Source organism: Cibotium barometz, chromosome 16 (assembly GCF_041138505.1).
Source record: "Cibotium barometz isolate CiBa-2024 chromosome 16, ASM4113850v1, whole genome shotgun sequence".
Classification (NCBI taxonomy): Eukaryota; Viridiplantae; Streptophyta; class Polypodiopsida; order Cyatheales; family Cibotiaceae; genus Cibotium; species Cibotium barometz.
Window position 1 is genome coordinate 6,309,224 of NC_141061.1, and position 16,329 is coordinate 6,325,552.

At 38.5% G+C, this 16,329-nt stretch overlaps 1 long non-coding RNA gene across 3 annotated transcripts; it reads left to right on the forward strand.

The window, feature by feature from the left end:
- Positions 1-10,945: 10,945 nt before the first annotated feature.
- LOC147630301 (uncharacterized) lies at positions 10,946-13,891 on the forward strand. Of its 3 annotated transcripts, XR_015267601.1 has the most exons (3): positions 10,946-12,961; positions 13,052-13,117; positions 13,439-13,891. It is a non-coding gene; the product is annotated as an uncharacterized LOC147630301 (long non-coding RNA). The 3 variants fall into 3 exon arrangements; XR_015267602.1 differs by having other exon boundaries at positions 10,946-13,347; XR_015267600.1 differs by having other exon boundaries at positions 10,946-13,117.
- Positions 13,892-16,329: the final 2,438 nt, after the last annotated feature.

Consider the following 16,329-nt stretch of genomic DNA (forward strand, 5'->3'; position numbering starts at 1 on the left):
ATTTCATGCATAAAGGTATGCATAAAAGTTGACTATTTTATTGTAAGAGTGTTACTTTTATCATATTGGATTTCATGCATAGAGGTATGCATAAAAGATATTCTTTTTATACTAAAAGTGTGATTTTCATCATAAATGGATTTTATGCATAACTTAGATGCATAAGAGAAATTCTTTTATTCTAAAAGTGTAATTCCTACCAAATTGAATTTATGCATAAGAAGATGCATAAAAGATTGATTTTAATTTCGAAAGTGTTAGTCTCCTTAAATGGAATTTATGCATAAATAAATGTGTAGAGAAATCTTATATCAAATATAAGAATTCTCTTAAAAAAGATATGAAATGTGATAAGATGTGATAAGAGGTGTATGAGATGTGATAAGATTTGATAAGATGCGTATGAAAAGTGATAGGATGTGATAAGAGGTGTATGAGATGTGAAAAGATGTGATAAGATGTGTATGAGCTGTGATAGAATGTGTTCAGATGAGTTAGGATGTGTTAAGATGTATATGGGATGTGTTAGGACGAGAATGGATTTAATATGGTTGTATGAATGTGATGTGGATGTATACATGTAGATGTATATGTATGAATGTGAATATGGATGTGGATGTGGATGTATGGATGTAGATACGGATGTGTATGTATGTATGTGGATGTGTATGTATGAATGAGGATGTGAAAATGGATGTATGTATGTAGATGTGGATGTATGGATGTATGTATGTAGATGTGGATGTATGTATGTAGATGTGGATGTATGGATGTGAATGTGAATGAAGAGGTGGATGTGGATGTATGGATGTAGATACGGATGTGGATGAATGTATGTGAATGTGGATGTATGAATGAGGATGTGAAAATGGATGTATACATGTGAATGTGGATGTATGAATATGAATGTGGATGTGTGGATGGGAAATGGAGGTATGGATGTATGAATGTGGATGTGGATGTATGCATGTAGATGCGTATGTATGAATGTGAAATTGGATGTATGATGTGGACGTACGAACATGGATATGTATGTAGAATAATGAATATGAAGGTGTATGTGAGATAATGTGTAGTCTATATGAGTGAATGGATGAGAACGAGTACACATTGAATGGAATGTGGAATAAGTAATGTGGTCCGAGAGTGGATAATATGAAAAGACAAGAGTTCGTTATAGAAACTGTATTTTGTGACTATTTGTAAATGACTGTTTTATGTCAAGAATGCTAGAGAAGCATTTTGACCGTCTTGAGGATTAAGGTCATGAAGACCGAACTGATAAAGTTGCAACTGCTAACGGAGAGTCAATGGAGGACGTCTCACGTAGCAAGGTCGATCGAGGTCTTGACCGGCCTCGGTTCGATTTAAATGGTGAGCTTCCGGTACGGTGGATGAGGGACCAAGGAAGCAGCCTATGAGTGAAGCGCTAGGTCACATGCGACGAAGGATCCTAGAGGGTGCTGACCATACGGTGCTCGGGCTCTGGGTCGCCGAAGATACCCACACGTGCGTCGTGGAAGATATTGGAACAAGGAGTAAGAGTTGTTTTCTGAAACCGGGCATGGATCTGGTTGATTGACCTTGTTGGTCCTCAACGGATGAGTCCATGGCTCTTTTATATGGATCTGTGGGTTGATCTAGCTGATCTTCCACGGAGATTCCATTCTATTATATGAATATATTGCCGGTTACTATGAGCTAGGAACTATGGAAAAGGCCCCTGAGCAAACAGGTGGTGAGCGTTCTGGTTGCCAATGATGCCATAAGTATACCAATGAATGAATGACTGGAAATAAGGATTCAACCAGAGATTTTGAGGATTGTCATCAGTGACATAATGGTTTTATTAAAGGATTGTTTTAAAGTTAGTTGATGCTAAGGAAAAGACAATTTCATATTGGGTGTGTAAGTGGTGTGACTAGTTTTATGTTTGCATGAACTTCTGGCTAGGGGGCCTTGGAACTCTTTTCCCTGGTACCCGGGACAAAACCTAACCAAATTCTTAATTGGATCCCATCACTACAGTGGTTGGGCGGTTGGCTAACCCATGGGACTGGATGGGGTTAGGCTGGACTAATGGATCCGTAAATCGAGATTTAATTTCTATTATTACGATAGATGAAGTAAATCCCGGATAGAAATTGTTTTCTATGGATAGGAATCAACGGCTGTGCCTCTTGATGGGGAAAAAAGCGTTGATCCCAATGATCCAAGTGCAAGTTTCTTCCTTGATTTGACCAAGTACCGTTAAAGGTGCAGTCAGATCAGTTGATCCGTAATGATCTTGACTACGTTAGAGTAAAGAGTTATCCTGGTGGAATCGCCCATGCTTTCCGGGTAAAGGAAGTTTTTCCGGTTTCGGTTTTGGACAAATCGACGGATTAGTCTCTTGTCCGGATATCCGTGGGCGAGGCCCCGAGTGTGAGACCCTACCCGCGCACGATGTACTACTTCCGCTGCTAGTACCCCAAATCCATTGCGCGGTGGGGACAGGGATCTCACATATATAATCTATCTAACTCAGCCTCCACTTGATTTTCATAATTTGGATTCATCTAGTATCTTTGCTGATGAACTGGCTCACTATTGGGTTTCATGGTCACAAGTGGAACCTCCATTACTAAGCTCTATAATGATGACCAAAGCCATGAGAAAGCATGCATGATTACATTGCAATGAATGAACTTTTGCGGCAAGTCACATGAGAGATTGAGAGACACATATTTTTGCCTAGGTTTCTCTTAGGACTCTAGAATGTGAGGCTATGCTATGAGCCACATGAGAGACTAAGAAACACTCAGTTGTTGCCCAAGTTTCTCTTAGGAATTTAAAAAGTGAGGCTGCATGGCAAATTCATCACAGACAACCCCACCTCCTTCAAATTATGTTGCCAGCTAGATGTCCATTTGAGTAACAACATGAAAGAAGAGGATAAGCCAAGCACAACCTCATTAGTGGTGCCATACGTGTCCTCACTATCTAGTAGCACTAGAAAACCCACAGAGTCTAAGGAGGTCAAAGCGCGAGTAGAAAACATGACTCTCGAGGAGTTAGGCAGCCTAATCCAAAAGCAAAAGAACCAACCTAATAGGGGGTCTGAAGCCCCCATTATTACGCATATGTATCCCATAAGATACCTAGTTTGCTATGTGTTGCATTGATAGAATCATACCACATCCAAATGCTCTCACCTACGTGCAAGATAGTCTTTGAGTTATGAACATTGTAGAAGGTAGCCATGACACGTCCCAACGTCGATATCAAATCCCCCCCATGCTCTCCAATCTCTAATAAGAAACTTGGGGGTAGAGATTATGGAACCTCATAAAAGAAGCAACTAGATAGTAGCATGAAGCATGGAGAAAGAGAGGTAAGATGCCATGAAGAACCACTAGATATTGTATTCACCAAGAAACCACAAACGGTTGTTGTGTTGTCTCGTTGTGATTACAAAGGTATCACACATACTACCTTAAGTAGATGTGTAAGGAAGGATCTACCAAACTTTCACTAATCACTCAATTAGATTCACAATGATCTCCACTCTCCTATAATCACTCCACCTTTCCTATCATCAAGGGATTAGTTGCCACATAGTAAGGAGCAGGTAATCACCTAGATTGCCACATAGCAAGAACCTTAGAGTAAACCTAACAAGTCATAAGACTAGCAACTAGCTAGAACCTTAGAGTAAATCAATCAAAAGTAATTAAAAAGGATGGATGCCATGATCATCCAATATTTCAACACTTTCTTGATCAAGCATCCATACCACATAGGGTGTGCTTGAACAAGGAACCACTAATGACTCACTAAGAATGAAGTTCCCACTAGCTAAATAATGGATTTTTATAAAGTATGTCACCACTTTAGGCCATGTTGGAAGCCACCAAGTTGATGTAGATCCACTAAGTCAGGTTCACAGCTATGCAAATGATAGTCACCCTAATTTTGTATGCACGTTGCACAAAGCCTTGTATGACTTGGAGTAAGACTGAAGTAAGCACATGATAGCATGGTCTTGCAAGATAGGGTGGTAACTTATGACTATTTTATTTCAAGCTAGGAAAGAATACTTCTCACTTTATGTGAGAGACAAAAAAGGGGATAATTCTATGAAAGCATATATGTTGATGACTTGATCATGATGGGGGATAGATGATCTTTCACGTCCAAACTTAGCATGATAGGTTATAAGCCAATTTACTTTGTCTTGGAGAAAAATGTGAAGCTATGTCATGATAAATGCGAGCTTTTGGAATGACTTAAACGTACAGAAGCAAAGTAGGTAGTTTGATATCTGCGATTATTACCAGACCAAATTTGATCTATGTTGTGGGTATGTGTCAATTTAATATGTCTCCAAGGAAACTTTGTGTGAGGCAAGACACAAACTAAAAAAGGAAAAGTCCACTTCCCGCACTATATAAATTTTTAATGAGGCTAGGATATAGTTATAATTGCATGGTTACATTGATGCTAGTAAATATGTCTTATACAAAATTTCCTAGTGTGGTGAATTATGTCTTGAGGGATTCACATATAATAAATGTTACTATCACTTGAGTTCAACAAAAGGGCATTTTAAAATCATTTTGTGGACATAACTATATTTACAAGGGGCATTATAAAAACTTGAAATAAAGTAAAGATTTGTAGACAAAGGATGAATATCAGCACACCAAATTTGAGCTATGATGTGGGCACAAGTCAATTTACACAAAATCCAAGGAAGTTGCATGTGGATGCAACAATATGGATACCAAGGTAGATAAAATCCACTTTGCACTACATAACTTTTTATGAGGCTAGGGTATGCCTATAGGTACATGGTTACATTATTGCTACATATTTATCTGTTATAGAAGATCTAATAGTGGTGTTATGGCTTGGAGGGGTCACATAGAATACATGTGAATATCACGTGAGCTCATTAGAAGGTTATTTTCTTTTGGCATAAATATATTTACAAAGGGACATCATAAAAACCATTTTATTTCTTTTAAAAAAAATATTCGTATAGACAAAGAGTGTCTTTTAATCAAACAATATTTATAGATGAGGGATTGAATAAATAGGTCTTGATTGCAAGCAACATAAAGGATTTACATAAAGTGAACCCTATGAGTTTTATGTTTTCTCTTGGGAGTGATGCACACTTGGTTGGAGCAACAAGAAATAGCCTATGGTTGCCTTTCCAAGCATTGAGGTAGAGGTTGCATCTATGGAAGCATGTGAAGTAGATTATATATATGCATTGGTTTGTGGATGGTCCAATTGTCATTTTCTATAATGACATTAGCAACATACACTTGGCAAACAACCTAGTCTATCATGCTAGAAGCACATTGAGGTGCATTGTCACTTTGTGAGGGAGAAGGTGTTTTAGCATGTAATATAGATGTTTATATTACCATAGCGAATAACATGGCTAACTTTTTCACAAAGGCATTAGACATAAAGAACCTCTGCAAGTTTAGTGGCTTGCTTGATGTGGATGAGGTGAAATTGAGCTTCAAAGGGAGTGTTGAGATATCAAGATCAACACATGTTTGTACTTATGAGATGCCTGAGGGACACTTGCTCATGTCACTAGCATAGTTGGTAGCAGATATGGTTAGTACATTGCTAGTTGTATGTTATCTACATTTGTATGCTATAGTTAGTGACATACTATGTGTGATGAGTTCAAATATGGACAATCCATGTTAGGGTTAGTTAAACACTTTGAGATGCATAATGTCACCTATCTTTTGTATATGTGCAATGTCAATTTTGGTAATTAAAAATAAGAATATACTTTCAACCTTCACCTCTAATCTCTCCCCTCTTTGTTGTGTGTGAAGAAGAAAGCTACAAGCAATACTCCTCTCCTTCTCTTTCACATTCTTTACAAACAACGCTTGCCATGATGTGACAATGTGTTTTGTTCATATATCTCAATGGCATGTGGCCTCCACTAGTTGTTCCTAAACTATTTCCAAGACGAAAGCTACAAGCAATACTCCTCTCCTTCTCTTTCACATTCTTTACAAACAACGCTTGCCATGATGTGACAATGTGTTTTGTTCATATATCTCAATGGCATGTGGCCTCCACTAGTTGTTCCTAAACTATTTCCAAGACGATCAAGTTTTTCCTAACATGATCCACGATTGTTACATATCATAACACAAATTGAATCCAAAGGTGCAATGTGCAATGCACACTTGGTCTAATGGCACATGCAAGAAAGCTCCTCTTTTCCAATCTACTCCTCCAAAATGTAAAGAAATGATGGCCCATATGAGGACACTCCTAGGTGGTCTCGATAGTCCAAAGTTTGCTAATTCTTAAAGGAAAACTATCGGTAAAAAATGTCTATAGTGAGAAAGGACAACGGGTAGAAAAATTCTTCATGTTTTGAACAAAAACAAGACTTTGTCGTTTCTACAAGTCTAAAACTGCACAAACCATCTCCTCAAAGATAGAACATTCAACCCATAAATGTACGCTAAATGTCCATATAACCAAGGGACAAGTGGATCCTCTCTCTCTCTCTCTCTCTCTATATATATATATATATATATATATATATTTAGCCACACACACACACAGAGGATCTTAACCAGTAAGAAAGTCCTCTTATACATTTCAACTCTACAAATAGACATAAATAGTTCAAAAACAAAATCATCGAATATGGTAGATGATTTCAATCAAGCTAAGGGATAAGGAGCTATGAGTTGAGAACTCACATACATAGTCCCCCTTTCTCATTTCTTTAGAGAGGAAGTCGTGGTGGATTGTCCACTTAATGAGATCAATTCCTCTTTAGCAAACCTTGAGCCACTAGCAATAGCGATTGCCTTGGTGTGGGTAGTAATCTGTTGATTCATTGTTCAATTGTTCCTTTCCTCTCTATGCTCATTGGGGATGTAATCTGTTGATTCATTGCTCATTGGTCAATTATTCCTTTCCTCTCTATGCTCATTGGGGATGCATCTATAGTTCAATTCTAGATCCCAAGAGAGTTGTAAGATTCCCCCTAGCCTTCGAGGTATGCACGAGTAAGAACCTCCCTTTCTGATCTTATAATTATCCCCTCTCTAAAATAAAAGAAAGATTCTGTTTAAAAAAGGAAGACCCTTTCCCCAGAATACTTCTCAGGAGCCCCACCTGTTTTAAGGATTCACAACGATGAGTTCAGAAGTGAGAACCGGTGTTTTGGATGCCAAGGTTTTGGTCATCAGTTAAAAGACTGCCCGACTCCTACCATGATAAGGGCACAGGGAAGTCAAGAACCCAAATTCAGAGACCAATTCCTTCACACCAATCTAATCAGGGTCTGTCTCGGACAAGATTGCTTAATTCCATTAACTAGGTCCGACCCATTGATTAGGGTCGAGATGACCAGTCAAATGCTTGATTAACTCGACCCTAATCAATGGGTCGGACCTAGTTAATTCCATTAACTAGGTCCGACCCATTGATTAGGGTCAAGATTACCAGTCAAATGCTTGACGACATGGAGCAACAAATGCAGGCAATTCATAAAGATATAAAAGCTGCCCAGGATCGACAGAAACTGTATGCAAATAAGAAGAGAACAGGGAAAAGAGTTCCCAGGCCCCCTGGCCGGAAGTTCATGCAAACATAGAATTAGTCACACCACTTACACACCAATATGAAATTGCCATTTTCTCAGCATCAACTAACTTTAAAACAATCCTTTAATGAAACCATTATGTTACTGATGACAATCCTCGAAGTCTCTGGTTGAATCCATATTTCCAATCATTCGTTCATCGGTGTACTTATGGCATCATTGGCAACCAGAACGCTCAGGGGCCTTTTCAATAGTTCCTAGCTCATAGTATTTCGTTCATCGGTGTACTTATGGCATCATTGGCAACCAGAACGCTCACCAGCTGTTCACTTAGGGGCCTTTTCAATAGTTCCTAGCTCATAGTACCCGACAATATTTTCACATATAAAAATTAAGATGGAATCCTCGTTGAAGATCAGCAAGATCAATCAACAGATCCATATAAGAGAGCCATGATGGACTCATCTGTTGAGGACCAACAAGGTCAATCAACCAGATCCATGCCCGGTTTCAGAAAACAACTCTTACTCCTTGTTCCAATATCTTCCACGACGCACGTGTGGGTATCTTCGGCGACCTAGAGCCTGAGTACCGTATGGTCAGCACCCTCTAGGATCCTTCACAGGTGACCTAGCGCTTCACTCAGAGGTATGCAGAAATCCAATTATGATAAAAGTTACACTTTTACATTAAAATAATAATCTTTTATGCATACCTCTATGCATGAAATCCAAATATGATAAAAGTAACACTTTTACATTAAAATAATAATCTTTTATGCATACCTCTATGCATGAAAATCAATTATGCATAATATAAAAATCAATTTCTCTATGATTATAATGAATATAGATCTTTCAATTAATCTAGGATGATAATTCCTAGAATATGGTAGGAAGTTCTCTTTTCATGCTTTGAATGAAATTATTTTATGTGTAATTTTTATAAAAAATTTGCCATAGCTCCGCTACTATGATTGATAAATCTCAATTTATTTTGAAGGATAAAGCTTGTCATTAAGGGAATGATTAGAATGATCCCTAATTGGATCATTAACCCAATAATGGATTGAATCATCAATATTCATGAAATACATAAACTAAAAGCATAGAAAAAAGCCATTAATTTGGCCTCAAGCATAGATTAATCTTGGATTAAGAAAAAGATTTATGAAAAGCTTCATTTGGATTGAGAATGGGTCATGAGTGTGACCATTTCTTGAGTGAGAGAGAGAAATTACATAAAAAACCATTAGAATTAAGCATAAATGGAAATTTATGTAATTCTTTACTATCATTAATCAATTAACTTCAATAGCATTCATCAAATTATATAATTCTTCACTACCATTCATCAATTAACTTCAATAGCATTCAAAAACCATTCCAATTAAGCTTCTCAAGCTTGAGAGGGATTGAGAAGAGAGAAACATTGAGAAATTATAGAAAATGATCAAAATTCACTAATTACCTTACAAATTGCTTGATTCTTTGTTCACGGTAGAGGCCCCCAACCAATCAATTGGTTTAGTATGTTGATGGAGTCACCAATGGGGATTGAAGAAAGAGGGAAGCTCCAATTTCTTCAATTTGGAGAGAATTTTAGAGAATAGTAGAAATTAGCATTATTTCAGCATAACTTTAGTATAGTAAAATTCTCCTATTTTTTTCAAAGGATTCATGTTCTATTTATAGGAGAGGGAAGCTCTAACCAAAGCTAACTGATTTCTAGAATTTTCCAGATTTCAGTTTGGTTGAATTTGGACTAGATTTGGACCTAGTTTGGTTACTTCTTGATTCGGTTTGGTTCCATTTTGATTTGGTTTGGTTCAAGAGAGAGGAGAGATAAAAATATCATATTATTTTTGAGTTTAAAACTCATTCAAGCATGTGAAGTATGCACCTCATTAAAGGGACTCCCCTTCCTTACATATGTGTCAAAATGGAATCATTATACCCAAAATATCTCATATTTTTGATATTACTCATAGTTTCTTACTAATAAACCTTGTACATAGTCAACTCTTCATCTTATGTGAGCATTTCCTCATTTTTAGGTATCTTCTTTTACAAATTGGATTTATCTCCTCCCCACACATGGATTGATCCTATTGGCCCACAGGAACCTTAATTGGACTATAATCCAAATTTTTTTGAAAATCTAGACCCTTAGGCTAAGGTCCTTTATACCCATTTCCAATTAATTCCAATTGCACATTGGAAAGTTCTTTCTGAATTTCTGTTTCAGGGGAACTCATTTTAATAATATGAGAAATTTTTCTATCTAAAAATATTCAAAATCTGAATATTCTCTCTCTAGGATATTTTCTCTCTCTATGCCAAAACAGGCAGAGACAAGATCTTCTATATTTCTAAAGAGGGGATTGATTACAGGGGAAGATGCTGGACATATTGAGAGCTGGCTGGGGAGGAATCTTACAAGAGTGGTACATATTTTGCAATTCTAATTTCGGTAGAGGCATTTGTATTTTAGCCTTCTCTTACAACAGTCATGCATGCAGACAATGTCAAGATTCCATGTGAGCACTTACCATTCAATTTAGTGGACTAGTCCCAATGATATCATCATCGTCCTAGCAATTCATGGAGTGAATCACTTACAGTTCTATTTAGATGGTTCTTCCACAATCAGCAGGGTGCATGCTGGCAATCGATAGTCAATGTTGTCCCTTTAGCCTCCTTTTGAGGTTGAGTGCCTCCACATCAGCTTTTTATCATGTCCTCACAATAGGTCCACAAGACATCATGGCATTAGGTATCCATGAAGCCTATCAGAGTGCCATGCCACCCACAAGAGCTTTCATCTTGTTAAAGAGTTTGCACTACTGTCATGGGATTTTTGGACACATCAGATTGGCTTCTAGTATTCAGCATAGGTTCTCAAGAATATTTATTGTGCCACAGATTTATGGACTCTTAGTACTAGTGTCTTCTAATAGGTCCACAAGAGATGATGCCTAATACGTGTCCATGAAGGTTGTCAGAGTGCCATGCCACCCACAAGGGCTTTCATTATTTAAGAGTTTGCACTACTGTCGTGGGATTTTTGGACACATCCGCTTGGCTTCTAGTATTCATGCATAGGTTCTCGAGAATATTTATTATGCCATAGTGTTATTCCATCATGGCATTGTTCCATAGATTTCTCGAGAATATTTATTATGCCATAGTGTTATTCCATCATGGCATTTGTTCCATAGATTTATGGACTCTTAGTACAAGTGTCTCCTAATGGCTCATTCACCTCTCCTAGTGCCCCTCTCAACCCATCTTATCCTATGCACTTGGACATAATGATTCACATGAACCTTAGATTACTATCAAAAACCTTAAACAACAATTCTCCCCATTTTTTATTTGCTCACGCCAATATTCAAATCCGCATTAGGGGTTACTGCACTTTTGGTCTACGCACAACCCTTTATTATAGGATTTCCTCACATTCCAAATACTTATGGGACAATACCTAGGTAGCTGTCACAATACGCTCATATCCTACGTCTCTCACCCCATAATACTAAATGCAATGCATGGTAGTAGTCACATGCTACAATCATGCCCCATTCTGGCCATGAATTCTGCACATCCTCAAACCTTAGATTAACACCACATTCCACCTTCCTATGTTCTGCTCTAGAATTAATACCGAATTTAAAATGCCGAGGGTGCCTATTTTCAAATCGTTTTTTTCTCAATTCTTTAGAAGTTGTCATGTTTCGAGCGGTTTCTGATCATGACGGGTTCCCGAGTCAGCTCAACCCGCTCAATTTCTACCACCAACAGAAAAGGTAACAAAAGGAGGGAATGTCATGTGCACCTTGTGTGAGGTATACAGTGACATACTAGCTACTTAACTCGTCCTTCCTCAGTGGTTCACACGCCCTAACAGCTATTCTGAATCATATTTAATAGATAGTACCCACTTCAAACATGATACACAACAATTGAATGGGTTTGCCTTAGTTCCATGGCATTACGCTCCGCTCCAATTTTTGTGTCCCTGACACTTTGATGGCAATTTTCTCGTTTGACAAAATAAGATTTCTAATTTTAATATTTTTATATAGTTGTCCTTGCTAAAGGAAGCAATAGCATTTCTTGTGATATTGGAATCATACTCTTGAAACCAATGCAGAAAGGATTTGCAGGGATGCAACTAGCTTAGCAACTCCCTATCTCTATTGATTTTCCCTATTCTATAGGCTAAAAGTTAAAAAATTATTAGTATCTTGTGTGAGTCTTGGGCTGGTTACAATCTATTTCAGTGATTGGAGGCTTGTATGCAACAAGATTCATGCTTACCTTATATATAACTCACCTAGTGAGCCCCAGTTCCTCTTCAAGATGATTCTGAAGCACAATTTCTGTTGGTCTAGCCCCAAAAGATCCATAGTTGTAATCACAATTCTAGATATTGGTATACTGAACCGCTATATGAGTGATATGAAATGTGTTGTGTTACAAAGTTTGGGCCAACATCTCTCATTACATCCATGGAGTTTAGTTTTATTTCACTTACTCATTTATTAGAGTACAATCTTCTTTCTATATATTGAGGAGGAGTTTGCTAGATGGCACTCAAATGAGCTACCACGTGGTGAGGAAGGAAGAGTTTGGGAGGAGATCTCTACTACATTCTTCACACATGAGAGACTTGGCTGAAGAAACTCCTTGCGCTCAATTTTCAAGCATGTGACTTAATAACCCTCTCCCTTAGAGCCTCCACCGTTCCCATTTCCACTTTCCTTCTTTTCCATTGCTACCCACCTCCCTTGGGAGCCTACGCCGCATGGTGCCTTTCTCAGCAAACTTGAGCGCTCTGACCAACTAGCTCGGCTCCAAAGTCCAAACGTGACATGCAAACTTATGCCCTCTACTATCATCAAAGCACCATTCTCAAATCACCTAATGAGAATGCAGTTAATTTGAGACTCACCACAGAGATCGCATGCACTCCATGCTAGGTTCCATCTCCCATAAGCATCTTAATCAACAAATAGCCAAACAATACCATCTCCTACAACAGACTTGACTGCAAAAGTTCACAATTTACATTCTTGGCATTTTGAAAGCTCAACAATAGAGATGGAAGCAAAAAATAGCATTTCGTTGTCATGCAAAGTGGGAAGGGAGCAAGGACTCTGCAAGGGAGAAATGGGTACGAGGGGCATGGGCCGGGCTAATCAAATAGGTGCTACGGCTACCTCCTTGGCACTCAAGATGGTGGATCATGGAGGAGCTCATGGTGCCAGCAATGACAACAGAGGAAGGAGACCTCCTTCTTGCTCTATAGTTTTGACCTCCTCTTTGCCAACAAGGAGGACCTCGAGTACCTCCTCTGTCTTCGAAGGTTATTCTTTCTCATCCTTTCACGAGTACAAACGTAGTATAATCAACAATCTATAATTAGGAAACAATTACAATGTTGTGATGGATGCAGGGGTTTGGGAATTAGGGAGCAACTAGTAAGGAAGATGAATCAATGGTGCAAGGAGAAAGGAGCAACGTACGTCTACCCAAATAGTAACTAGTAAGGAAGATGAATCAATGGTGCAAGGAGACAGGAGCAAGGTACGTCTACCCAAACAGTCACTAGTAGGGAGCAACTAGTAAGGAAGATGAATCAATGGTGCAAGGAGACAGGAGCAAGGTACGTCTACCCGAACAAGGAAAATGAGGATGAAGCATTAATTTATTTATTCATGAAGGTCTTGGGGTACACTACGAAGGAGCAAGGTACGTCTACCCAAATAAGGAAAATGAGGATGAAGCATTAATTAATTTATTCACGAAGGTCTTGGGGTACACTAAGTTACGATATCGACAGGTGTATGCAAGGAGCAAGAAGGTGAAACTGAAGGTCCAAGAGGTGAAGACGCTAAGCCAAGAGGAGGCCAAGGCCATGTACACTCCCAAAATGAAAAAAAGAGAGAGCTCTTTCCAACAAATATCGAACTATGACATGAGAGGTGGTGTTTCCCACAAGGAAGGTTGCTGAGGGAGATGAAGACAAAAGGAAGGCAAGGAAATTACAAAAATTTTACAAAGGCAAGGGAGGGGAAGACAAAGGCAAGGAAAGAAATTTACAAAAACTATGCAACTCGAACTCTGGATTTGATCCAATTTATTGAAAGAAATTCTGGCTGATCCAATTGATGGTCATGAATGTATTTGGTTGGATGCGGCCAAGGTAAATAAGTTTTGCATTGTAGCTAATGCCTACTATCAATCTGTGTTAAAGTTCATGCTTGCCCCATAAAGAAATTGAAACTTCCACAATGGTGATTTTGCATTGCTACTACTTGACTAGAGAGCATCTCTAGAGTCTAGATTTGTTAGAAAAAATGCTATGAGATTCTACAATCGGTTTGCTTAAATGTCAGGCATATTGGCTAACTAGTCACAATAGACATGGGGGCCCCTTCAATAGGGTACGGATTTCTTTTGTATGTGCAAGCTTCCCTTGGAGGATACATACTGATTTTTGAGTTATCATAGTCTCATGATGTAAAATTTTCCTTTAATATGACATTGGATTGAAAATTCAAAAAAATAAATGCTATGTTTAAACCTACATGGCTATAATCTGGGCTTGAAATTCCATACAACAAATGTAGAATGATTTTTATAGTGCCTTATATACTTTCAATGATCAACATTGTAGGAACACTTTTTAAGAGCATGGCATAGATACCTTTTAATAGGTAACACATGCTTGGACTCTAACTGCTTCCGCAAGTAGGCCATTTGTGCCTCATCATACACCTGGTAAACTGCAGCACGTGTATCCCAAGCATGCTTTATAGTTTTACATGAGCAAAAATGAGGAATAATGTTCCTTTTCATGGAAAGTGCCACCAATGCATGTGCCATATCATGGAAAGTGCCACCAATGCATGTGCTTGTGCATCCCTGCCATATCACCTTTCTTATTCCATTGGGGTAAACATTTAGACTGATTGGCTTAGCAAGGCTTTATAAATGAGGTTTTCAAGTCCATAATGAATCATAAAACATATATCATAGCCTAACATTAGCAAAACTAGTTGGGGGAAGTAAAAAGTTGCATCTTGAGATCTTTTAAAGGGAGCGAGTTTGTAACATTTGACATCCTTGAGCCATAATAGCTTAAAGTAGAGAAATGGTTCACGACAAAGTTTTATGGCATAGTCTCTTGGAATGCACTAATCTTAGGGTATTCCCAATAGAGCATCACGAGGGAACATTGAACTATTTTTGTTTTGAATGCACGTAACAAGAGGGCATCCCTCCTATTTACAACCTGAAAGTGGCAACTTGGGGGTCACAAACAAGAGGAGCTAAGAAAAACATGTTGAGATTTCCATAAAAAGGGATGTTTAGAACAAGATCTTGTTGTCAGCAAACATTAATTGATATGTATGCCAAATGTGGCTCTATTACCAAAGCACAAGAAGTATTTTAGCAAGCCTCAATTTGAGCTACACTTATTGTAGGATATGCCTAGCTTGGAGAAAGTGAAGATGTTTTTTATATTTTTTCACAAAATAATATGAAAATATATCAAGCCAAATTTGGTCATATTGAGCTACACTTATTGTAGGATATGCCTAGCTTAGAGAAAGTGAAGATGTTTTTCATATTTTTTCACAAAATAATATGAAAATATATCAAGCCAAATTTGGTCATATTGACTAGTGTGCGCTTTTGCCGCACAGGTCGTAGCTGGGGACTTGCCGAGAACACCGTATGCGAGCCACGAATGGCTACAAGCATACAACCAGGAAAGCAAGCTCAAACAGAATGCAGAGGTGAGTCACTCACCGCTCAAACCGCCACCGTGAAGGATCCCCGAATCGCAGTCGTATCGTGAAGGAGAAGCCGCCGTCGCCACTCTACCGCCTCGCCGCCACCGTGCCGCTACACAGTGCTCGATCGCTCTCTCACTCACTCTCTCTCTCTCTTCGCACACACGCAGGAGAAGGAAACCAAGAGGATAAGGCAAGAGCACTCTTGTATTCAACACATGAGAATGAGAGTTTTAGGGTTACATTTGGCTCTTATAGGTGACTTGGCCATTCACACATGGGCGTCCATACATGGCTGGCCGATCCTAACCCTTACCCTACTGATATTCAAGGTGCGCCTCTCATCGGCGATCACCCAATCCCTTTATCCTTAACATATGGTGTCGACAAGCCCGGCCCATGACTCAGAATATTTAAATTAATGACATAAAACATAGTACGTCTCAATGTCCGTCATAGGTTAACATGCCCCCCTTTCTGATGTAGATTCCATCCTCGGAAGCTATGGTATGGTAAGCTCGATAGGGTTGTTGTGGTAGACCGTCTGCAAAACAGGGAAGTAGAGTGAAAGTATGCTGAAATTCAAAAGATATAAAGTGTATAAATTCAAGCATGTTAGACCACAATGGATGTTGCTATGAGACTTAGTTTAAGGGGTCACATGAATGAGCTAGTGTAGCAAATTAACAGGAGTTTAAAATTATTGAAAGTAAATCAAGATTTAGCAAGGTGTCAAAGGTTAATCAAGGTTTATAACTGGCCTAAGTCAAGGAAAATAACCAAGCTTAATAAATAAATAGATGACCACACTGTGTCTACTCTAAGAACAAATTAATACCGCGAGCCTAGGGACACAAGAAACATCAGAGTTACAGGAGTCTTTTGCCTTTATTTTTTTTATGCACGTGACAATTTTTACACACAATGGCGA